This window comes from Vulpes lagopus, chromosome 8, assembly GCF_018345385.1.
Source record: "Vulpes lagopus strain Blue_001 chromosome 8, ASM1834538v1, whole genome shotgun sequence".
In the NCBI taxonomy this organism is placed as follows: domain Eukaryota; kingdom Metazoa; phylum Chordata; class Mammalia; order Carnivora; family Canidae; genus Vulpes; species Vulpes lagopus.
The window spans coordinates 96,445,329-96,471,601 of NC_054831.1; the positions used below are offsets into that span (position 1 = coordinate 96,445,329).

Sequence of the window (26,273 nt, forward strand, 5' to 3'; positions counted from 1 at the left end):
CTGCATGGAGCCTGTTTCTCCCTCTGCCTCTCTCTCTCTCTCTCTCTCTCTCTCTCTCTCTCTCTCTGTGTGTGTGTGTGTGTGTGTGTGTGTCTTGAATAAATAAATTAGAAATATTTAAAAAAGCAAAAATGAACAAAATTAACAAACCAGGGAGCTACTATGTGAAAAAGATAATAAACTAAAACAAACAAACAAACAAAACCAAAAAGAACCTTGGGGAGTTCTGAGAAGGAAACAAAGAGATAAATGCAGCTGAAAGATTCCCCAGAGAAAATCAGATAGGAGTTTAATTTTTTAAAGGTGAGACTTACATTGAGAGGGACAGATAAAAAATGGAGGCAAAGTTCTAGAAGTGGAAATGCACAAAATGTCAAGCCTTAAAAGATAAGACGGAAGATCTAAAAGATATTCAGACTCCCCTCAAGCTCAAATCCTCATGAAAATAACCAAAGGGAAATCACAGATAGATTTTTCTAAGTATTTTAGAGGCCAGATTCTCCCAGAGATGACTCTGCCTTCATCTCCCTGAGACAGTTGTGTCTGCTGACTAATTTGACCCCAGCACAAAGGAACAGGAAGGTACCTTAGCTAAAGAAATCACAAAAACACTGACATGAATGCTCTCCACCCCATCCCCATACGCTCTCATTTATGGGCTCCGGTTCTCTCCATGAACAAATTAAAGTTGGAGAAGATAACCCAGACAAAATGAAATCGAGAAAGACAGGCACTAAATTCCTTTCAAGGTCATTAGGCAAATGGAACAGGATGTCTCAAAAGGTGGAAAGGAAAGCCGGTTGCCAAATCCAATAACATTAGGCAAAGTCTGTATCAACAAAAGCACATCAATCTGACCCTGAGTTACCACTGGGGCTGCGGGTTACGTCTTCAGGATCCATTCTTCCCTTTACTGGGAGGCCTCTGAGGTATCCTCCAGGTCCTAGGACTTGGATGAGCTGGGCAAGACCTGGGCACTCTACTCACAGCCTTCATGATAAACCATTTAAACTTGATAGCTAGGAAGAGAAAATGCACACTGTGATCCTTACTCAGAAAGGGGCCTTGAAAGGCACTCATTCATTTATTCCACAATTATTTTTTATCAAGCATACATTCAGGCTTCACTGTACTAGACCCTAAGGATATAATGATGAAAACTACAGGTTGTTTCCTGCTCTGTGCACCTCACAGGAAAAAGGACTAATGGTTAGAGAAGTGGATATAGGCTTGGCACGTTCGAAGAATGGAAACAATGGATGTACTGTGTTCTGATCACCTCCTCTTCCCTCCACTGGTGAGGGGGGTGATCCCACTCTAGGGGTGTGAGGAGCCCTGAATACATGATAGTCAATTCTGGACAGCACATTTACTCACAGCTCAGGGGTGGCCTCTGCTTGCCACACGGGGCCATGTGGGGGGTTCATTCAGGAGCAGAGTGAACAAGCAGAGGCCATAGGAGGCAGGTTTTGTAGTAACAATAAGATGAGGTGACCCCCTGTTTGCCACAAGAAGATGTGACTGGCACAGGTTGAATAATCCCACAGGCTGGCAGGGAACTAAAGCCCACCACTCAAAGGGAAGTAGGCACTGGGCTTGGTTCCTGTGAGAAAAAAAAGAAAACTCTTTGGCTAGAGTGCCTCGTCCTTAGGCCTACAAGAGGGAAGGGAACTTGTGGAGGGGCCCAGTTTTACCACAGGTCAAGGCAGCACATAACAGCGAACCTTATCACACAGGTGCACATAAGTTCAAGGTCCAGCCCTGGGATTACTAATGTTCCCTCAGAGAGCCTCCCCATTCTTCCACCCCTCCTTCCCTCAGGTGGCAGGACAGCTCAGGCACGCAATGGGTGCTGGGGGCCACCCACTCCTGCCTCAGGCCTCAGCCCGCTCCTCAAAACAATGCTACACTGGTTCTGGAAGGCCAGGCCTCCTTTCCCAGCCGAGCGCTGGGCCGCAGAGGAAGGCAAGGGACTTCCGGAGGCAGTTTCTCTGACAACCGTACTCAGGAAAGACACAAAGGCCCAGTTCGGTTAGTGAACATAACAGGCCTTACAGAGAAGTTCCGAGAACGCTGCTGCCCCGGAGAGAGGCAACTGCTGGGCAGGAGCAGCTGCACGCAGCCCGGGAGGAGGCGCGCTCTGCTGCCTGAGGGCCGCACAAGGCCGGACTCAGGGAGCTAAAGGCAACAGGAAGGCCCAGCAGATGTTTCAGGGGTTGAGGGGGCTGTGACCAGAGCAGACCCTCCGGCCTTACCCACAACGTTAACATCAGTCAATGTAAGAGAAATTGAGGGGGGAAAAAACTACTCACAGTCCCCACATGTCTTGCAAAGAGTGTAGTGTGCTTCCCACACAGCAGAAGAATGCAAAACCCCCTGAAGGCTGAAACAGGGTTTTGGGTTGTTACTTTTGTTTTTTTCATAAGATTTTATGAGAAGGGCAACCATAATGGTCAAGAGTCCAGCTGTCTAAAAGTTTTGTAGAAGAAAAAGGTCAGCTTCCCAATGGTGGGTGCGTTTCTCTGCTCGGCTTTCTCCCTCTGCACCCACCACCCCGGGCAGCCCCGTGGGGTGCTGCAGGAGCCGAGAGGCCTCCAGCCTTTGGTGGCAGCACCCTCACTCTCTTCGCCAGGCCCAAACCCACAGGGGTGCATGGCCTGACCTCAATGCATTTAAAAAATGTCCAGGGGGAGGAGGGTAGAAGGCAGGCCTCTGGAGGTCACCGCCGAAGGTCACGCCCGTGTGTCTGTCTTCTGAGGCCTCTCAGTGAACCAGGAATAGAAAGTCGGGGGACACCCTCCTTCATTCTGTGTCCAGCAAACACTCTGTCCTCCCATGCTGCAGACCAAAGGACAATGTCCCAACCATCTTCCTTTAGAACAGACCAAGAAGACTGAAGAAAAGCCCAGGGTATTAACCATGACCCCTCTGGTCTCTGCGCAGGCCACCCAGGGACTGCCTGACTCCTCCTGCGTCTCTCATCACCAGAAAGTTCTTAGGGAAGCGATGGCTGAAGAGCAAACAGTGCCAGACTAAGGGGACAGAATGAAGCACTCAGAAAATATAATTAGCTGGGGACGCCTGGGTGGCTCAGCAGTTGAGCGCCTGCCTTCGGCCCAGGGCGTGATCCTGGGGTCCTGGGATCGAGTCCCACATCGGGCTCCCTCCGTGGAACCTGCTTCTCCCTCTGCCTGTGTCTCTGCCTCCCTCTCTCTCTCTCTCTCTCTGTGTGTCTCTCAAAAATAAATAAATAAAATCTTAAAAAAAAAAAGAATTAGCTAGTTAAGGAGTGAGACCATATGTACATTTTGATTATAATGACATCAGAAATTTGTTTGGGGGAGGGGAAGGAGTGGGAAAAACATATATATGAAGAAGAAAGGAGATCCTTCTCAGGGTGCACACCTACCAGGTTCTCTCAGCAGTTGTAACCAGGACAGAACTCTTCTCTGTGTGGGCGCCTGTAGGGACGTTTCTACCTTTCTGTATTTTTGAACTGGTATTAATGAGACTGCAGTACATAAATAAAGGTATTTCAAATATACATACACATACAAGATCATTAGAACACTCCAGAACAATATACCACCGCAGGAGCCATTTATTCTACGGGAGAAAGAACTTGAGCTGGAAACAGACACACTCAGCTTAGTCTCTTATTCACTGTGTGCACCGGGTGAGCCTCAGTTTCCCCACCTATAAAAATAAGGACAGCACCAGCTACCCTAGAGCATTTCCTCAGGAGTAAGTGTCAACTGTGAAAGTAACTTGCCTGCGACTGGTACTTGCAAATACGAGGAAATGTTCATTCCTTACCTTCTACACCACTTCTGTGTTCAAGGCAGGGATTCCATCCTCTATCTTGATTCAGGGCTCTCTGCAGAGATTAGATTGTGGAGGGTTTAACAACTTGGAAAAAATTATCAGACAGCTGTTTCTAGATCTACGATTGCAGCTTTATGGCACCAAAGAAAACACTCCTCCTTTATCTGCAAAATCTGCTGTCTGTGGCAAGATTTATCGGGCCCTTCAGGGCTTTCTGACAAAGTAAGGGCATCTCTCCTTCCTTCCCAGTTAAAAGGCAGGCTCTAGTGTGTGTGTTGCTCTTGGCGGTGGGTTTTTTCCCCCCTCACTTACTGCATAGCTTAAGGTTTTACAAAGACAGAACCATGCAAAGCCAGTTGAAGAGAGGTTTTTCTAGAAAGCCTTGCACTTTGCAGGCCATTCAGGCACCAGGCAGGGATTGGCTATGGGATCCAGCAGAATGAATGATACAAGTGCAGAGAGGCTGTGTTCTGCCCTGCCATCATCATCACGATCGAGGTCACATAAAGGAAACTATCAGATAACAGAAGGAAAAAAAAATTCTCAAAGCAAAAATCTATCACCAAGCATACAATAAAATCATAAAGTATGGCCGGGGAGGAGGCGGGGCAGGTAAGAAAGTAACAGCTAACTAATGCAGTGTTCTCAAACACGTATTTTATTTGCTTACTTCTAGGAGTCATCAGTGACTCAGAAGCTATTCCTCTTGATCTAATAAAACCTTGTTCACAGGGAGGAGGAGTGGGGAAGGTGCTCCCAAGAACAACAGCAGCAGCCACAACCACCCTGAGGTCTCTCCACAATCATTAAGGGGAACCTCTCCAGGTGTGGTCTGGTGCCTCAGAGCCTGAGTAACTTCCAGAGTGCCCATAAGAAGCACATGACTGGAGGGAGGCTTGCGGTGTGATCCCAAGTCTCCCAGACAGGCCCATGCCGGGGCAAACGCTAAAACCCAACATCTAATCCTGGCACTTCCTCCAATTCCCCTGTGGGAGAAAAGGCAACTGTTTATCCTGCATTTTCTCCTAAGTGAGAGAACTATACTGTAAAATATGTCTTAATCTGAGGTCTCAAATCCTGCTGAAATTCTATGACAAATTTTCTGCCTATGGTCAGATGTTCTTCTTTTTTTTTTTTTTTTTTTGAGAAAAGCTTCTTATCATTCTTCAGGTCCTCAGTGAGGTGTATGGTCCAGAAATACACTAAGAACAACTAGACTAAATAATTCATAAGTTCCCTTCCAAATCCTGATTGTCAGGGCAAGTTTTTCTGATTATTAAGACAATGTATACTCATTGTAGAAAACTTGAAAACTGTAGCCAGAAAGAAAAATCTGGGACTGGGTGATCCAGAGGTAACCACTGGTAACATCTACATCAACTTTTTTTTGTATTTCATATTTACGATGGTATATTCGATATTACTCTCTGCTACATTCCACATTGTCACACATTAAAAATTCTTCAAAACCGACATCTCTAATGGTCAAATAGCATTTCATTGTAAGGTTTAAATTGTGTTTTGTTTGGTGACCCTCCTGTTTTTGAACATTTATGTTGATTCTAATGCTTTGCCCTCATCAACAATGCAACATTTTCCAATGAATACTCTTCAATTTTTTATATTTTTTGAAGGTAATGGGGGAGCTATTAAAAGATTTTGAGCATGGAAATAGCACAACTGCTTTTTTGTCTTATGACAGGGTAGGAAATGAACGGAATTGGGAGAGATAAAAGGCTTGGTGATAAGGTAGGTTATTATCTGAGAACCTGAATGAAGGAAGGGATAATGAGTCTAGACATGAGGTCCCTAAGCAGAACACATACCCAAAAGAAATTACCGTGAGTCAGAGTGGTTCAGGGGGAGAAAGGAGAGTTCAAAATTAAGCTGAGCTTTCTAGCCTTCATGACTAGAAGATCAGGTAAACCCTATCCAAGGTAGGGAAGTAAGGCTAAGAAGCTGGTTTGGAGAGAGGAAAATAAGCAGTCTTAGCTCCAAAAAGTCACTGTAAGAATGATAACCACACATGCAATTAAGCTACATGGCTTTTTAGTTGTAACAAAACAGTTTAAAAAACAGACTGATAATTTAGGACACCAATTTATAACATAAACTAGAAAGTAGAAGCCACAAGAACTCACTGGCAATATCATTTCTTAGCTCTTGAATGCTGAAATTCAAGTAATTAGCTATCAGTAATAAACATAAGGTGTAAAGCTAAACAGTGCTTCACTCAGACCAGAATAATTTTTCATCATCAGAACTATATAACCCAGATTATTTTTAAAGATTATATCTCATTTTTTATCTTTACTTATTTTTAAAGATTTTATTTTTATTGATTTATGAGAGACACAGAGAGAGAGGCAGACACACAGGCAGAGGGAGACGCAGGCTCTCCTTGGGAAGCCAGATATGGGAATTGATCCCAGGACCCCTGGATCTCTCCCTGAGCCAAAGGCAGACGCTCAACACCTGAGCCACGCAGGCATCCTATTTATCTCTTTTATTTTACTTTTCACGGGTTATTTTAATCAATGCTATTTCAGGTAAATGAGGTAAGTGCTAGGGGAAAATAAAAGACATACATCAAGGTCACTAATATGCAAATGCCACCACATGTCACAGGCCCAGAGCTCTATTTCGAGAAGGTCAACTAGGAATCTAATTCAGGGAAGACCTTTTTTTTTTTTTTTTTTTTTGGAGCTTTCTTATGACATCATAAAGCCATTAGAAATAACAGGTAGAAATTTTCTCAATGGGGTCTCCACTTAGCATTCACGCCCCTGCAAGCAACTCAGAAACAGTATCTCTGGACTTAGATTTAAAATGGCATCTTCTATTTAAAGATTTACCATGCTCATATATCTACATTATTCCTTATTAATGGAATATAGTCTTTCTAAAACTTCAGCTTACCAAGCAAGGATACACATCTATTTCTCAAAGGATTCTTTGACAAGACCATTTTTACTGATTTCAGGACACCAAAGAGAAGTGGGGATATGGATAGTGACTAGTTGGCAGAGGCTATTGCTGTTACTTCCATTTCAGTATAAGGTTACCATTTTTTTTAATAGCCACCTTCCCTAACGTGATCCATCTATTATTGCAGGCATTTTTCATGTGCCAGGCACCAGCGCTAGTGCTTGCCAGTATTCAGTTGAAGAAAACAGAGATTAAGCTCAGAGAAATGTAAATGATCACATTCTTTCCTTCTGACCAGGAAGTAAAGGGTTAACCAGCATCTTCTAACCTCTAATTGTCCAGTTTCACTTGCTGATTCTTTTTCTCACAGTCCCATACCTGGTGAGAGGAAGATTGACTACTTACACAAGAGTCAGAGAGGCATAATGCCCACAAAATATGAAGCCCTATAAATTAATTCTGAAAGCTGGAGAAAATGCCAGGAGAATGTTCTCATAACTCTAAGACTTGCCTGTGTAACCTGGTTTTTCAGGTAAGACAATGGGAAATATGATACAAAACAGCTTGACGTGTCATTTCAAATGAAGCATGGCACTTAAATGGATTCAAATTGAGGTATACGCTGAACTAGACCATCCATTTACATAAAAAAGGAAAAGGAAGGTGAGATAATTTGAGAGACTGGCACACAGTATAAAGAAGAGCAAAGTATCTCAAGACCGTGATCTATGCCCTAATTGCAGGAGAAAATGAAACTTGAGGTCGAACCCTGAAAAAATAACACTTAGATAAGTAGAGGAGATGGATTTGAGGCCAATTCCTGAGTGTAAGTGCATGCGGAAAAGCACAGAAGAAGCCTAGCTAGTTCCCAAGTCAGTGAGTGACAACCCAGGGAGAAAGACCCCACCGGGATTCAGAGTGCCAGGCTCCCCCTGTAGGAGAAACACGGATACTACTTTGCCCTGCGATGTGCTCTAGAAAGCGAGGGACCATCAACCTTCCAGATGGAAGTCACCAAAACTGTGCTCCGCAGATTTGCTAAAGAAGAACTGACAAAACAGAAATCCAAAGAAGCTGTAAAAGCCAGATGGCTGCTAGGGTGCAGAATCCCAATCAAATACTAACAGAAGGCCCTGGAGATGCTAGGCTGAAGTGCTTCACCAATCCACACGCTTATTCATTCACTGTTTATTCACTCAATGTTGGGTTATGTTACAAAAATTTCCCTAGGCAAATTCATGTGTAGGAAATGAACTGCAATCTTTCAAACCTGGCATTTACTTCAAAGTCTGGAACTGTAACTCCCTAAAAAAAGGGAGCTCCATAGATGTGGAAAACTTTTAGAATGGCCTGGCTTCACCACTCACCAAAGGAAAGCGCTAGCTCTGTAACCTAAAGGAGCTTTATTCTTCTTGGCCCTACTGCTAATTAAGTGTACACCAGGCTAATTAAATGTAGCTCATACAATCAGAGAACCAAAGTAGAAAGAAGAGGTGAGAATTCAGAGTATGGAATTGTGTCAGTAAAACAAGAATCTCCATTTGGTTGTCGAAGAAAATGGAACCTAAAAAAATAAATAAATTACTGCTGTAAGCATATAAATAATATAATCACTAACATCCTTTTATAAATTATGATACTGTGGAAGGAGAAAATATGCTATTCAACTATTTAGAATACTCCTCCACTTATCTTAGGTCTACCTTCTCAGAAATCCTTCTATGAGAACTGTGATAAACTGAGAAGCTATTTCCCATAAAGCCATTTGTGTCTTTCTAACAGTTCTAACTACCTCAACACTGCTCTCTCACTGAGCTGCCATGACAAGCTCCTTTCTACATACTTCTGGGAATTTTGTTTATTAATATGTTTGAAGATAGACTGCAATATAGACACTGGGCTTGATGCTAAGGACACAGTGGTGACAAAGGTAACCTCTACCTTGAGGATCCTGTTGAGAAAGACACATAAAGGAAATGAGGCTCAGCGTGATCACTCCAACACAGAGCATAATAAAAGGAAGGTAGGTAAGGCCTGAGGGGTGGGGTCAAGGATGGCATTTGTTCACAAGCAGTACCTTGGTAAAAACAAAAAACAAAAAAAGAGTAAGGATTAGGCACATGGGAAAAAGGAAACACACTCAGTAGAGGCATCACCTACTTAAAGGCTTACCGAGAAAATGGTGCACATGGAAAATGCATCGATTAAGACAGAAAGAATTCCAGGAAAAGGTTAGCAAAGTACCGAACCCTTAATGATTTTTTTTCTTACTGATTTTTAAACTGAGGTACAGTTGACATATCTTATTAGTTTCAGGTGTGCAACATAATGGTTTGGTGATTACATACATTGCAACATGCTCAGCACCATAAGAGTAGTCACCATCTGCCACCATAGAAAGTTATTACAATATTATTAACTATATTCCTTATGCTGTACTGTACATCCTTGTGACTTATTTTTAAACTGGAAGTTTGTACATCTTAATCCTAGTATTTTTAAGTCATATTAAGGAGTTTAGACTTAACTCTAAGAGCAACAGAGAGTCACTGAAGCATTTTAAAGATGAGAAGTGGGATCCCTGGGTGGCTCATCGGTTTAGCACCTCCCTTCCGCCCAGGGCGTGATCCTGGAGTCCCGGGATCGAGCCCCACGTCAGGTTCCCTGCATGGAGCCTGCTTCTCCCTCTGCCTGTGTCTTTGTGTGTGTGTGTGTCTCTCTCTCTGTGTCTCTCGTGAATAAATAAAAATAAAAATCTTTAAAATAATAAAGATGAGAAGTGACAAGAATAAACACTCTAGAAGCTATATGGTAAATGGGCAAGAAAAGGCCAGCCCAAAGGCAGAGAGGTAAGTTAGCACACTGCAATTTAAGGGAACATGAACCAGAGTGGTGGCTGTCATCATGGGGAGAGTAGATGGATTCAAGACTAGTAGAATCCATGGACCCTAACAACAAGTTCCATTTGAAGTAGAATGAAAGAGCGAGAGTAAAAGATGACTCCCCAGTTACTTATCACTGAGAGAGTGCAGAAAGACAAATAGATATGGTGGAGAAAATTAGTTCTATTAGGGGCACACTGAGTTTGAGGCACTTTGAGAAATTTAAGGAAAGGTGTCCAATAAATGACTGGTCAGAGAGAGAGATCTGTCCCAGCCAGGTGGAGTTCAAATTATCAGAACATGGGTGTTTCTTGATAACCCTGGAACAAGATATGCATGCCCAGTAAGAATATATAAAAGGAGAAGAGATTTCTCTGAAGATATTAGTCTCAGGGCATTGTCTCAAGATCCACGTTACTTTAAAGGGGAGAGATCTAACTCCCTCCCAATGTACTGGAATGATTATTTCATCACATTAGCCAATTTTTAACTGGTATTGAGGAGGAAAACCATGAAAGATAGTGGGTCAGGCAAATGACAATGGGAGTGTAGAGGAACATAGAAAGCAGAATGCTCAATATTTGTTCTGGAAAATAAGGATGACACCATCATAACTGGGATTCTTATGCAAATGAGAAGAAACTTAAGACAGTCACCATCACTTGAAAGGGAATAGGGGTATGTGCTCTTCAGTGACTCCACAACCTGGGGACAGGCAACCTGGGAAAGATCATGTGAGTTTTGTGGCCTATTGGCAGTTGTCACCTTTAGCTGTATTCTCACTTGTGAAGTTTTTAAAAGCGCAAGTGTCTAATGTCCTGTAGACCCTTGTTATTCATTAGGGTCCCATGGGAGTTTGCTAATAATCATCTCAAGCTTCATACCAGACCAGGAACCTCAATCTATATTTATAGAAGATTCTCCAGAAGAGCTATATGCCCATTAAAGTTTGAAACACACTGCCTCACAATCACTTGAAAGTCTTCCTTTTTTTAAGATTTAATTTATTTATTCATGAGAGACACAGAGAGAGAGGCAGAGGCATAGACATAGGCAGAGGAAGAAGCAGGCTCCCTTCAGGAGCTGAATGAGGGACTCTGGAATCATGCTCTAAGCCAAAGGCAGATGCTCAACCAGTGAGCCACACAGGCATCCCTCACTTGAAAGGCTTAAAGCAGGGGTAGAGCTTGTAAATCTGCATTTTTAACAAGTTCCCAAATGCTGCCACTGCTGTAGGTCTGAGACCATATTTTGAGAACTTCTGCTCCACACCAATTAGCTCAGAATCTCCCTAGGTGGAATCTAGGCATCAGTATGTTTTAAAGCTCTCCAAATGATTCTAATTTGCAGTCAATGTTGAGAACTACTGGTAAAGATATTTTTTCTGCTCCTGATTACATAAACAAGAAAATGATCATGAAAAGCAAATATCTTCTAAACAGTGGCTAAACTCATTACCAAAGTGTTTTTTAATGTAAGATAAATTTTGATTAATCAAAGCAGAAAGAAAAATGCTGCTTCATCCTTAGTGACTCATTTTCAGAGACATGTTTGGTTGTGGTTGAAAAAAAGGTCATCATAAGTAATCATTATTTTAATCATCACAGACACTATCAACTCAATTTATTAACTTCATTTTCTGCTTATTCTTATTTAATTGGATATTAGCACTTTGAAGCCCACAGTATATTTTTTAACAAATTACATTTTTTAACAGAACCAATACTGAGTAAGTCATTGTTCTCCAATCAGTCTGCAAAACCAATTCTAGCCCTCCTGTTTGCTTTAGTTTCTTTTTTTTTCTTGCCTTCTTTCTCTAGGCTTTTCAAGTAAGAGTTTAGATTGAGTCATTTTCCCTTTTTCTAACAGAAGCATCTAGTGCTATAAACTTCCCTCTCAGGACAGCTTTAGCTGTGCCCCACAAATTATATGCTGCATTTTTACTTTTATTCAGTTTGCTGTTTTTTTTTTTTTTTTAATTTCCCTTGAGATTTCCTCTGAGACCCATGAACTCTTTTAAAACATTGTTTAGTCTCCAGGTGTTTAGAAATTTTCCTGTTCTCCTTCTGTGATTGATTTCTAGCTTAATTCTATTAGGGTCAGAGGACCACAATTGTCTGATTTCAATTATTTTATTTTAAAGATTTTATTTATTTGACAGAAGGAGAGTGGAAGTGCATTACGTAAATGGGGAGACTCAAAGGATGAGGGAGAGCAAGAAGCAGACTCCTCCCTGAGAGTGGAGCCAGAGGCAGACTCCATTGCAGGGCCCTGATATTATGACATGAGCTGAAGACAGATGCTTAGCTGACTGAGCTCCCCATGTGCCCCTGATTTCAATTATTTCAAAATGAAATTTTTTATGTCTTCAAATATGATCTATGTTGGCATAGTTTCTGTAGAGGCTTGAAAAAAAATGTGTATTTTGTTGTTGAGTGGAATGTTCTTGAATGCTGATTAGATCCTGTTGGGTGAGGACAGTGTTGACTTCTTCCATATCCTTGATGATTTCCTAGCTAAGCTATTCCATTAATTATTGAGAGAAATGCATCGATGACTATAATAGTGGATTTGCCTGTTTTTTATTTCTGTTCTATCAATTTTGCTCTGTATTTTCAACTCTGTCATTTGCTTCATCCGTATTTAGAAATGCTGTCTTCTTGGTTAAACAGCCCTTTTAACATTACATAATGACCCTCTCTGTCTCTGGTAATTTTCTTTGCTCTGAAGTCCACTTTATCCAATACCAAACTTCCTGTCTTTCCTGTTAAAACCTGCTCTTCCTACAGATTTTGCTATTTCAGTGTTTCCTTACTGACCTTCCAAGGAAACCAAGACAGTAATTGCGATCATCCTTTATTCACCGTTTCTAAAAAGTCACTACATTTACTGATTCTCCATCCCAGAATACTTCAACTTCATTCCTTCTTCTTCTCTCCACTGTCATCTCTGTGGTACAGCTATCATCTCCCCTTTGCACATGTGATTCCCCCTGCCTGGAATACCTTCTCCCTCTTTCCTTTCTAGCCCACCTGGAAAACTTCTACTCATTCCTGAAAACCAAGTTGAATAATGCTTCTTTCCTCCATTTTCCCTAATATTTCTAAGTCCTATGATCCATTACAGTTCTTTTCTACTATCTCTATCTTCCCCCATAGACCATAAGTTCCTCAAGGGAGGGATCATTCATCCATAGAGCTGTAGGTCAATTGAAAAATGTGGACAATGAATTCCAAAAGACTTGAATTTAAACTTTAAGCTTTGTCATTTCCCAACTGTATTATCTTAGATAGTTCACTTTTTATCTTGTCAATTGAGTAGATTGCAAATAAATTTCAGTTTGCAGAGATATTGATCATGCCGACCCTCAGTATAGATGAGTGGACTGTGAAGCTATGAAAAGCTTTAAACTACTGGTCTATGATCAACTTCAATGTCCTCTCAAATGTGAATATCATTTCTGCATGTGTAAAGAGCAGAAAAATTTAAAAGTACTAAATTACTTAATTTACCAGCTTGTGTATTTATAAATTATTATGATAATGCCTATTTCAGAGGATTATTGGAAGGATTTATATACGTTAAAGGATTACCAACTAGCACAAAGTACGGTAGATGGCTGGCACTCAACAAATCTTGGTCTTACTCATCTTTTTTCTATTTTTTTTCTTTAAAGCCATTTTTCCACTTTTTTGTTTTCTTTCTGCTCTTTTCTTCTAAATATTCTTCATTCATTTCTATATTTCTACTTCCTCTATTTTCTATTAATTTTCTTTACCCAAGTTCATTCTTCCCTTATATCCTCATTTTATCTTCATTCAGAGTACAGGCCACATATTTCAAAGATGATGGATTCTTCCACTCACTACACAAGCACACAAACACCACACCATCACTCCCAAGTATATTAACTTTGAGTGTTGAAAAATTCTATCTAGAATCATTCTAAATGACAAAAAAAAAAATCTATGGGAGTTATAAGAATTTATTTTCAAGGAGAATAAATTTCATTAATGGTAGTTTTAACAAAACCCAAACTCAGAAAAGATAAGAAAAAGAGGAAATACAAAAATAAACAGATTATACTGCAAAAGAAATAGTATTGTTTCAAACAATATTCTTCCTATATAAAACAAAGTGGTCATCCTCATTCTCAAAGAACCTAAACTGTTTGAAATTTATGTGACATAGCAATATATCTTAAAAAAAAAAAAAAACAGGAGAAAGACCTAAATATAGATATCTTTCCCTAAATGAGTCCAGGAACATTAATCACCCAAGATGATTCAGGAAAAAAAGGATTACAAAATGTAAACACCTGTGATATGCTGCATTTGATCTGTGTCACCAGTGGAGACTAAAGATTGCATTTGTATATTATAATTTGGAAGTCCTATGGTAACATATTTAATTTGGTCTAATATGGAGCCTCTAGGGTTTTTAATGGCAGTAGAACCATGCTTCTTTTTTTTTTTTTTTTTTTAAGTAGCGGCTCCTGGAAATCATCACAATCTTGTTTAAAAACCCGATGGAGCTAATCATCACCAAAAAAAAAAAAAAAAAAAAAATGCATCCTTTCAATTCATTCATCACTGAATCATTATAGAAGACCCACTATGTGCCCTGCCCTGGGATAATGTGACATCAGTGAACAAATGAAAATTCCTGCCCTCACGGAGGTCACAAGCTGATAGGGTAGAAGACAACACACTTAATAAATAAATATTATGTTAAGCTTGAAGGTGGCAAGGACTGTGAAGACTAAATAATGCAGCAAGATCAAGATTGTAATTTTAAAGGGAGTTAGGAGAGGCCTCAAAGAGACGGGAAAATTTGTGCAAAGACTTGAACAAGATGGAAAACTGAGCCAGTGGATACCTTGATGAGAAAACTACCTCAGCAGACTTACAACCAGTAAAAATGCCCTTGAACAAGAACATGCCTGGCATGTTCTAGTATCAGCAGTGAGGCTGGTGTGGCTGATAGTTTAAGAGACTAGAGTAATTGGATATGAAGTCAAGGAAATAACGGAGGCCCAGATTATGTACAATATTACAGCTGAATTGTGTCCATCCAAAATTCTCATGTTGAAGCCCTAATTTCCAGGACTTCAGAATGTGACTGTATTTGGAGATAGGTCCTTTAAAAGGTCATTTTAAAGGGGGACCATTAATATGGGCCCTAATCTGACTGATATCCTTGTAAGAGGAGGAAGTTAGGATGTAAAGACAGAGCAATGACCATGTGAGGATGCAGTGAGAAGGTGGGCATCTACATGCCCAGGAGAGAGGCCATCAGAAGAAACCAAATCTACCCACACCTTGACCTTGGACTTCCAGCCTCTAGAGTGCCTATGGTTTAAGCCACACAATCTGTGGTATTTTGTTATGGCAGCCCATTCTTCCTAACGTCACAAGACCAAGCCAAGTAAGTCCAAAACCATGATCGCTTATTTCTTTTAATCTCCAGAGAACGAGGGATAGAAAGAAAGCTAAATCAACTAAGTTTCAGAAAGGAAGGAATACGTGCCAGCAAAAAAGAGACTCACCACTACTCCCATCCTTGGTTTGATGGGAAGAACAAATCTGTGATGACAGGAGTAAGGAGAAAACAGCTGAACCCTTAAAAATGTTCAATACTGGGTAGCCCCAGTGGCCCAGTGGTTTAGCACCGCCTTCAGCCTGAGGTATGATCCTGGAGACCCAGAATCGAGTCCCACATCGGGCTCCCTGCATGGAGCCTGCTTCCCCCTCTGCCTGTGTCACTGCCTCTCTCTCTCTCTCTGTCTGTCTGTCATGAATAAATAAATAAAATCTTTAAAAAAAAAAGTGTTCAACACTACATGAGAGCTCATGTGAAGGACAAGATCCTATAGAACCTTATTCTTAGAGGCGGCCACAGGCCTGACCCTGAGACATATAGGCCTTCCCTCAAAGGCACAAACTTTCTGAAGGCTGAGGACAGGGGAAGACAGCTGAGCAACTGACTCCTTCATTAACCTTCATTATCTCCTCATTCTTCTTTTAATAACTGCTGAATCTGTAGTGATGTCACCCCTGTCATTTTTAATACTGGTAATTTGGGTTGCCTATTTTTTTCTCCATCTATCCTGGCTATTAGGATATCAACATCATTAATCTTAAAGAATCAATTTTCATTAATTTCTGAATCAATTTTTTCTCTTTCTAGCCTAGTGATTTTTTTTTTCTCCTTTGAGTTTGTTCCTTTTGGTTTCTTAAGGTAGAAGCTGGGGTCATGGATTTGCGACATTTCTTCTTTTCTAATCCAGGCATCCAGCCCCTTAAATTTTTCCCAAAGTACCGACTCATGAGTCAGTAACTCATGAGTTACATATAAACAAACTTTTATATGCTGCTTGAACAATTCCAATTCATTCAAAAAGACTTAGTACTTTCTCTTCACATTTTTTCTTTGACCCATGGTGTATTCTTATCCTATGGTTACCTTAAGAAATTACCACAAACTTGGTGGCATAAAATGACAAAAATTTATTTTCTCACAGTTCGGGAGACCAAGACTCCAAAACGAGGGAGTTGGCAAGGCCACACTTTCTCTGAAGCCTCCAGGTTCCACGTCTTGTCTCTTCCACCTTTTGGTGGCTTCTGCCTATAGAACTCTTCTTTGCCTCTATCTTCACAGCATCTTCTCTTGTTCTCTTCTTTCCTTTATAAGGACATCTCTCACTGGAGTCAGGTCCACATGGATAATCCAAGAGTATCTCATCTCAATATCCTGAATGCTCAATTACATCTCCAAAGACCCTTTCCCAAATAAGGTTACATTCACAGGTTCCAGGAGTTAAGACATGGACATACCATTTTGGTAAACACAGATCACCAAAGTACACATGGGTTATTCAGAAGTATGCCATTCAGTGTCAAGATATTTGGGATCCTTCCAGGTATCATTCTATTATTGATTTTTCATTTAATTCCACTGTGCTTAGAGAACATACACTATAATACTCTTAAATGTACTGAGGTTGACTTTGATGGCCCCAAAATATAATTTATCATTGTAAACGTCTTGTGTGAATTTGAAAGGAATGTATATTCTGCTGCTGGAATGCTCTAAAAATGTCATTAGGACAAGTTAACTGATTGTGTTTTTCAAGTCTTTTATATTCTTACCGATCTTCTACTTATTTTGTCAATTAATGAGAGAGGGATAGTGACATTTCTGACCATAATTATGAGTAAAATGTACTATATTATCATGTTTTCTAATATTATCTACATCTTGTGCCCACAGGTTAAATGATATCTACACAGATGGATACCTACTCTTCTATCAGGAGTCTTGAACATCTTTTGTTCTATCTTAGTTCTACTTTTTTCTACAAATTCTGATTGATATGGGGGAGATATTTGATTCTGCAAAAATTTCAACTTCAGTTTTTACTCATACTTTAAAATTCAAAATATACTTTTTTCTTATAAGTGTTATAAATTATGTTTATGTTCTTGATTTCATAAGCTGTCTGCTCCAGATCATTTGGTGTAATTCTGCATACAATCAAAGCCACTTACAAAGCTTTGTGAAAGGTACTAAGTGCTCTACTAAAAAAGTTTTCGGTCTTAAATATTTAAATAGAAATGAGAAATCTGGTAACATTTTTTCCCCAAGTATCAGTTACCAAATTCAAAAAGCAGATTATACTAATTACCATTACTGAGAAGTTACACATCATGAACTCAAATTTCTCTTTATGAGGCTTAATGTAGCTTAATGCTTTACCTCATGGGAGTTACAATATGGAAAGGAGACATAAAAGATTTGGGTTGATTGGTTTATATCACATCAGTGCCTGCAAAATACACCAGGTCTCCCAGGGTATCTACACTGTCTGAATAATTCACCTCTGGGCTGTTGTTATATTTGAGGGAGGCAAATGAAAGTCCGTGAGCGGCCATCTATCCACAGAAAAGCAGCAGGCCAGGACTGCATGAATTTCCCACGTACTGAGTGAAGTTCACTATTAGAAAAAAAAAAGTCTTTCTCATATTAATCCAGTTCTAAGAAACCAGCTGAATGAGTACCTTAGAGTCTCAACATCAAAATACACAGGACCATCTATAACAACTAGCACCATGAATGGAGAGATGAAACATGAGCCAACAACACAATATGGTAAAACTGCAATTTGGCATAGGAGACAAAATTCTGTTAAAACTGTCATGCAAAAGTACAGAATATCCCAGTTTGGGAACCTGATCATTATTTCTTTATTTATGATTACCTCTGGTTCAGGTGCTATGCGAGATAGTATGGGGGGGCACTAATATGACTACTAACTCATCTCCAAGAAATTAAAAGTCAATTGGTGATAAAAATGAATAATGAAAGACAGGTTTGCCTGTATTGATGCTATTATAAAGTCTCTCAGTAGTAGGGCTATCACATGGGCAAGAGGTCACTGAGATAACCTCCTACCTAGGGAAGGGAACTCTCAAGTGGCACTTTTTAGGGACATTTTCTTTGGCCACCAAACTGTTCTCTAGAGTAATTGATGAGTATAGGCCTATAATATTGAAGTTTGAATTAAGATACAAATGCATTATATGAGAAATAATTGTGTGATTTTCTTTTGGCTTAAGGTTTACAAAGCCTGGCGGTTCACTCTGAGATGGGCTGTCACAAAAAGGAGGCCTTAGGCCTTAGCGGCATTTCTCCAGGATAATCCAAGGCAACAGGACACCCTCCTCATCTGTGCCACAGCTGTGGCAGCTTCAGAGATCAACCAAGGAAAATCTTTCTTCTGGATCCACACCAGACAGGTTTACCTGAAGATGCTTCTCCACCATCAGGACATCCAAGAGTTGTGAGAATCACTAACACTTCACTCATCTTCCTTCCCACGTGTAAAGGGAAGAGGAGTTCCTGGCTTTTAATTTACCTTGGTGTTAGAAGCTTTCTTATCTGACACATTCAGAATATAGAGTTAGCTGGTTTATCAAATAAATATACTGAAGTTAGGGATCTTTAAAAATAATATCTTATACATTCTTTATAAAAATATTTAAGAGTACACAGTTTACTACTTCTTTGATGTAGGGCCGAGGCCTCTGCTTTATGTATAGATCTTCTAGTTAGATTTCTACATCCTGTTAAGCATATCCACTATGCATCATCCACCATTTCCAGTTGTGTTCTTTATAATAAAGCAAGAAAGCTAAAGACACCTGAGAAGCAACCTGACTTGAGAATCGTGCTATGATGCTTAGTCATTCACATTTTTCACAACCTTTGTGACTGGCTTACCCATACCTAACTCAAAAGCAATTTTTGTCTAGCAAAGTGACTAGCACTCTATTTTAGTTTTCATATAAACATTCCTCTTGTATACATTAGTTTACAGAATAATTTGTTATATAGTAAAATAACTAAGTACAACTGCCATCAACAGATTGGGGACTCGTGATAAACATACATACCACAAGGGGGGCCAAAATACACATTGATGTGCAAAAGAAGAGCCTTCTAGAATGTCATAGACATTAGCATGTAGACTTTATGAAGGAAAGAGAGAGCATCAGTTGATCCAGGTAGCTGATTAACAGAAGATGGGATATGAGATATTCTGCTGTTAACTTCTTAAGCATTTGGCTTTTTGCAAAGGCCTACTTATTTAGAAAGGAAATAAAAGGAACCTACCTAAAGTTCCTCTCTACAATCAGAAAATCACCTTAATTAAAATACATAAATATAAATAAAAATTATAGAGAAAAAAAACAGCGAATGCTGTCTGGATTTTAAAAATAAGAAAATGAAGTTTCAGAAAATAAAGGATGCAAAGGAGCAGCAGCAGAGGAAGATTTCTATCCCACAGCTCCTCTTCAAGAAAAAGCTTGTGTGACTCCAACACTACTAAAGTGAGCACAGAGATACGATGTGCCAGCTCTAGTGCACTTCCACCCAAGTTCATAGACTCTCACGTGCTGCCGCAACTTCTCAATGTCATCAACAACGAGGTGCACTAAAAATGACCTCAAACTTGGACAGGTGAATGGCACTTATAAATACAGGCCAGTGGACCACATGACTGACTTTGCATGTTTCTAAAACTGTTAAAATGCAAGGGCACCTGGGTGGCTCAGCCGGTTAAGCATTTGCCTTTGGCTCAGGTCATGATCTCAGGGTCCTGACACTGAATCCCCTGCATCAAGCTCCCTGCTTATTGGGGGATCTGCTTCTCCCTCTCCCTCTGCCCCTTGGCTCTGCTAGGGTTCTCTCTCAAATAAATAAACACAATCTTTAAAAAAAAAAAAAAGGCTATTAAAATGCAGTCATCAGATTCCAAGATTTGAAAAGCATTTTGAAATGCCTCATAGTGCATGTGTAAAAGGGACAGACTGATTTCTTTCTGGCCAAAAAGCGTTGATGGAATAGTGACAAGGAAGGAATTTTGGTTGGCCAACTTCAGGTAAACAGGATGCTCATTTAATACTCCACTTGCTCTTCCCCTTACCATGAGTTCAGGCATGGCTACAATCAATCTGTGTCACAACAACCCAGAAAACATGATAATTCTTAAAAATGCCATAGGAACTATTTAAGAACTAGTAGTAGTCTGTGACAATGACAGAGGGGATATATACACACTCTGGAAGAAGCTATACAATTATACCATTCCCATGAAATGTGATAAGCAATGATGGATATTTAAGTATATTTTCCAAAGATATCAACATTTTCAAATACCATTTATGATGATGAAACCAAGTCACAGCTCATTTTTCTTATATTTCATCTCCACAGATGTTCTTACTCTAAAACCATACATACACTTGCTTACATAAAATAAAACATCATAAATTACAACTCGGCTAAGATGTGTGTCAGAATACCTGCAAATGATACTTCTGTAGAAATCATAACAGCATAATTTCATGTAGCCACTAAGTAATTCATCACTGATTATTTTTGAAACTTCAGTCCATTACACTGACTACCATTATAATATTTAACCATGAAATGTTTGCCCTCATTTTTATTCATATACTTCATGGACCATTTACTGTCAGCTATAAAATCATTTGAAAGGTAATTGACTTTACAGCTGAGAAAAATAAGAAGCCTCCTAAACAATCTCAGAATATTGACTTAGTGTCATATAGGTAGGGATGAACTTAAATTGAATGTGAAATTGGGTAAAGGTGACTTTTTTTTTAATGAGCACTTTCCAAAAAAATAAATGAAAAGAGTAGCTTGCTGATGTTCAGCTGTCCCTTCCCTTAATAATAAGCTTTTTAATAATAAAAAGCTTAGCCACAGAGGGATGAGAAAGTTAAAATGCCTGAGAGTGTTCATAGTTCAAGAAACAATTTAGTATCAAGAGTGGCTTCAACTCAAACACTTGCCATCACTGGTCATCATGAGACAACTTTAGAAACTGCACAAGGTAGGATTAGGGAGGTGGATGGTGCATAAGGATGGGATACTTTATCCCACAAACATGCCTTCAAAAAGATATGTTTTATTTTCTGAGAAATACAAAACATGATTACATTCCTAAAGTCTTTAATGCCCACTCTGTGTGTAAGGCACCATTCTAGATACCACAAAGTAATGCAAAGATGATAAAAACCTAATTTTGTGGCCTCCAAGAACTTAAGGTCTAGAGAGAAGATAAATACATGAATAATTTTAGTACAAAGCTTGTACTAAAAGGGCTATTAACAACAACAATAACAAAAATGCACCCTCAGCTGGATTATGGAGCTCACATAGCTGCTAGCTGGGCTGAGGAGTGAAAGAACCCAGACCATCCTGGAGCTCTGTGTAGGAAAGGCGCCCCCTTCAGGCATGAAAGCACCAAGGGCTGCCTTTAGCTTATATTTGTACAATGATTCTGTGGGTTCTCTTCAAAGATAGAACTAAAGTTCTTATTTATCCCATGCTCCAAGCACTTAGTGTCTGGTACGTGGGAGGCAATCAATAAATGTAGAATACAAAAATTAGTAAATTTAATTCCTTCAATCTAGAATGGGCCACTCTTTCCTTTTTCACTACACACACTCAGATTTTTAAATATAAAAATCCTACCCAGCTCAAATGCCTTGCTTACAGCAGTATCTAATCTTGCCTCATTTTCCCACCCTACAGGAAATTTTTATCCTTTCCCTGGATGTTTCTATCATTTATCCCTCCGGCTTCTAAAATGGTTTCAAATGACTGAATTCCTAAATCAGTTATTGCCCATAGCCTTCATTGGCCAACCTCTAGGTATTCTATGTGATTATTGCTATTTGTGTACCTTTCCTTTATTTGTAAGCTCCTAGAGGGAGAGGTCTGACTCTATCACCCCATGTAGGAGGCCTTCAGCATTCTAAGGGAGCATATGTTTGTTGGTTTAGCAAGAACTTTTTCTGCATCAGTAATGTGCCTGACACTAAACAAAATTTTAATTAAATGAAGTTCTATTTCTAGAAGTAATAGAAATATTCCAATGGAATAGGGTCTACTTCTACAACCTTGTGTCCTGCTGACACTGTGCTGTGTTTCCTCAAAGGCTACTGACACTCAGGACGTCCTGACACTAACTACTCCATGTATATTTTTTCTCTCAAACTGCCAAGCACCATTTTCCTCTCATCAGTCTTCTTCCAGGATAACATCATAAATGGCATGGATCCTTCATCTCTATCTTACATGAAATACACTTAGAGTAAGAGATTAAATGATGGCCTACTCCATAATGCTGGACAACTTCTACTTTTGACCTCCAAAATCCCGCTACACATTTATGAGTTTTTGTCAATCCCCGGGGAGGAGATTCCTTGATTAAAATGCAAATGTGCTTTCTTAACTCCAGAAGTTGCAGGTTTCTTTATTTGGTCTTCCATACCTCAAACAAAACAAAAACAAAATGAAAAGTTCATCAAAGGCACAGCTTTTAGTACATTGCTAGGAACATAGGAAGAATTGGGCTAAAAATAGTTAATTGGTAAAACATATATGCAAAGAAGTGTTCTAACTATGTAACTGGGAATGCTGTTTCAGAGACCACCCTCACGTACTCAGAGATTTCAAAACCCAACACTCAGAAAAGTTTATTTCAAAAAGTTTGAGAGTCATGCTGAGGAGTCTATAGCTAGCATTTTATGTTTTAATTTTGAAGTTTCTCATTTATAAGGAATCGTTCATATTTTCTCCAGAGAGCATAAAGTATTTTTGTTACTTTCAATCCCACATCAAATTGATTTTATTCTTGACACTGCAACCGTAATTGCAACTAGAACATTGAGGATCACAATGGGATAGGAGTATTTCACTAGAGCATTTCATAGTCACCTGATTATGTCACATATGTACCTTGTATTTTTGAGAATTCATTCCACAGAATCATCTTATGTATTGCTAATTTCATAATAAACTAAAGCCGCTGATTTACCTAAGAGAAAACACACAAGCAACATGTATAATTATATTTGAATCAATAGCTGCTAGGCCTACTAAAATCTTCCCCCTGACTCACATCGAAGACACACACTATATCACTAGGTTTCTGCAACTAAAAGAAGATTCTTCTAAATGCATACAATCTAAGAATCAGTCATCTTACTTTCATGTCTTTCTGCAGAGAGGTTTCACAAAAAACGTTTTAGAAACGTTTATGTTAAAATTTGTCGGTTACTGAAAATGCTGACAAAATCCAATGTAGGCTGTGTCAGAAACTCCTCAAAGACCCAAAGAAACATAAAAGCATGCAAAGTCCATTAGAATTGCATTAAATGTGTCCACAGAAGCTCGAAATAAGCATGACATGCTGCCCTAATTGGAAAAAAAAAATCTGGCATAAATTTCAGAAGATTTGAGTGATCTAGAAATGATTATAACCTTTCACCATCTGTCTCTTCTAATATCTCCATTCCTAAATTCTGTTCTGTTTTTCTCATGACAGCCCCAAAGTAGAGAGCCTGCTTCAAAGGTTATCAGTTATTTCCCCAACCCTGTAGGGCAGACTTCCCTACTCCTAAAATAGCAATAAAAAATAACTCTTGCCTACCAATTACTGAGATGGTTATAGAATCTCCTATTGGACCATCCTCTAGTTAAATGTTTAAAACTCAATTAAAATGCAAATTAACAGTAGACAATGCAGCAGTTATGGCTACAGCATGACAAGAGAAAAAAGTCAGCTCCATACAAGAATGCAAATTTTTGGAACTGTAATTAAATGTGTAGTTATTTCCATTTTCAGAACTTTTTATGGCCTGAAAAGGATGAGAAAACCCCAGCTAAAATAGTGTTTCCAATTCATCCAAAAAAATGTCACTTTAGAGACACCACAATTTTGACATTACATCTTTTAATTTAATGCCACTGCATTTACTTTTAGGTGTGTTAATGTACCGAAACTCTCTGAATTCTTTTGGGAAAAATGAATAGCACTTGGTATAGTAATTTACTAATGAAGAAGAAACATGTCTCTTAATATGTTTACAGATGATCGTTGAATCATAAAGTGACCTGTATCTGCCCGTCTCATATGTATGAGTCGGATGATATCTATTAGTGACTTCAGTAAAACACACTGCATAGAGAACTTATGCTTATTTTATCTGGCTGGCCATTTCACAGGACAGTGGCCCAGGGACAGGTGGGGTGGAAGGAAGTGAAATATAAACCAGAGAAGACCAGGGGTGCCTGGGTGGCTCATTTGGTTGAGCATTTGACTCCTGATCTTCGCTTGAGTCTTAATCTCTGGGTCGTGAGTTCAAACCCCACATTGGGCTCCACACTGGCCATGGAGCCTACTTTAAAAAAAAAAAAGAGAGAGAGAAAGAGAGAGAGAGAGGGAGGGAGAAAGCCAAAAGCAATAAGAATATAAAGGAAGGACAAAGTACTAGAGGGAATCATATGAGAAGCAGATAATTATAAGTCATAACAGAATGGAGACTGAATCACATTCTGAAGAATTCAAGGAGACAAGTATGAGCAAGGAAAAGAAGAGATTGATGATTGGTGATTATTAAGAAATAACACACCTAATAAGAAATGACTGTGGAAGAGCAGAAAATAATTAATGGTTTGTCAAAACAGAATAACCCATATTTGAAAAAAGCTATACATTCACATGCAAAAATATACATATAGAATGACTAATGGGAGAGTATATAGACACAAACCAAAGATATAATGATTTATTTAAAATGTTATTTCTCCCTATGTATTCATGGTTACAAAAAAAGAAAGCACAGACTAACAACACAAACAGAAAAATAGTAAGTGCTGTAACTTAGGAAGGAGGCCTGAATGTTTGCTAAAGAACTAAATGTTCCGCACTGTCTTGAAGGGATGTGAGGAAGAATCAGAAATTGTTAGCATCCTGTTGCTGGGTCTCCCGCTGGTCCAAAGAGCAGCATCTTTAATGAGCAATGACCTGGATACTGACTCAACATCTTGACATGGCCACAAACCATCTTGACATTGCCAACCTCCATTAGAGTCTAGTAATATTGGTTCCAGTCTTGTATATTTTCAGGGAAGGAGGAAACACGTTAATCATCTGCTTTCTTCAGCTGTAGTTTAAAGCAATGACAGTCCAAAAATAAAAGCCAACTATATGCCACTGATTAATTATCAAACTACTCATGCGATCTCCTATTCAGGTAATATCAGTGTAAGATTTCAATTGCCCATGGAGTTCTTTGCACAAAATAATCAGTGTCAAAGATTATCACCTGATTCCATAGAAAAATTTATTTATCTGAATTAAAAACAAAAAATAGAATTAAAAATACCTATACACAAAAAAAAAAAACTGTTATGAGAGATAAGAATAAAATCCTTAGACAAAGAAGAGATCATGCTAACCATTAAGAAAATCCTAAAACCCTGAAAGACAAAGGCATGAACATCAGGTTTCTAAATTTCATCCTCATAAGTCATCTAAGACATGCAGACTAAAGCAGTCATCTCCATCTAAAATCGCAAAACCAGAGATAATAGTAAGTAAGTTTGGCAAGTGGACAATGAGACAAGCATACCTATATATCTCTACTGATAGAAAACTGCCGTTTTGGAAAGCAATTTGGAAGAGTGTTTGACCTGGCAGTTTCACAGCTGGGAATCTATTCTAAGGGAATATTCCAAAATGCAGATAAAAATGTTTGCACACAGATTTTCCCTAAAGAAATGTATATTATATTATATTATATTAGTGTCCAACAATGAAAGAATGATTAATTATGATATGCTCCTATTGCACAGACAGCATTTTTAGCTATGCAGGAAAACATTTCAATAAATGCTAAGTAGAATAACAGGATTCAACATTTTACATTAGGTAGGCATCACACACATGGTGTGTGTTCAGGTCTCTACCCACACACACACACATAGAAAATCACATATTGACATATTGAAGTAACAATCTCTATAAAGACATATCATTTTTCTTTTTTTGACATATTTTTTCATATCATCTTTTCATCTCTTCATCATTCAAGGAATAAAATTTTCACCATTTTCATCATTCAAGGAATAAAATTTTCTCAGGAAAGCTGTTGAACTATTCCTTCAGCTACCCTAGTTGAAGAGTGATTAAAAAGATTCCTGAACATTGACTACCACTTGACATTGATTTTTTTCTTAAAATATTAAGCAGACAAA

General features: G+C 39.1%; 1 protein-coding gene across 4 annotated transcripts in view; it reads right to left on the minus strand.

Annotated features, from left to right (window-relative positions):
* PDE4D (phosphodiesterase 4D) overlaps nt 1–26,273 on the minus strand; it is a 1,379,610-nt gene that overhangs the window by 1,152,217 nt on the left and 201,120 nt on the right. For 2 of the 4 annotated variants that reach the window (XM_041765464.1, XM_041765466.1), the window contains one exon: nt 3,817–3,877. The exons of the other annotated variants lie outside the window; for them this stretch is intronic. The gene's annotated coding sequence lies outside the window, so the exon portion shown is untranslated. The remainder of the gene's footprint in view (nt 1–3,816; nt 3,878–26,273) is intronic. 4 annotated transcript variants of the gene reach the window in all.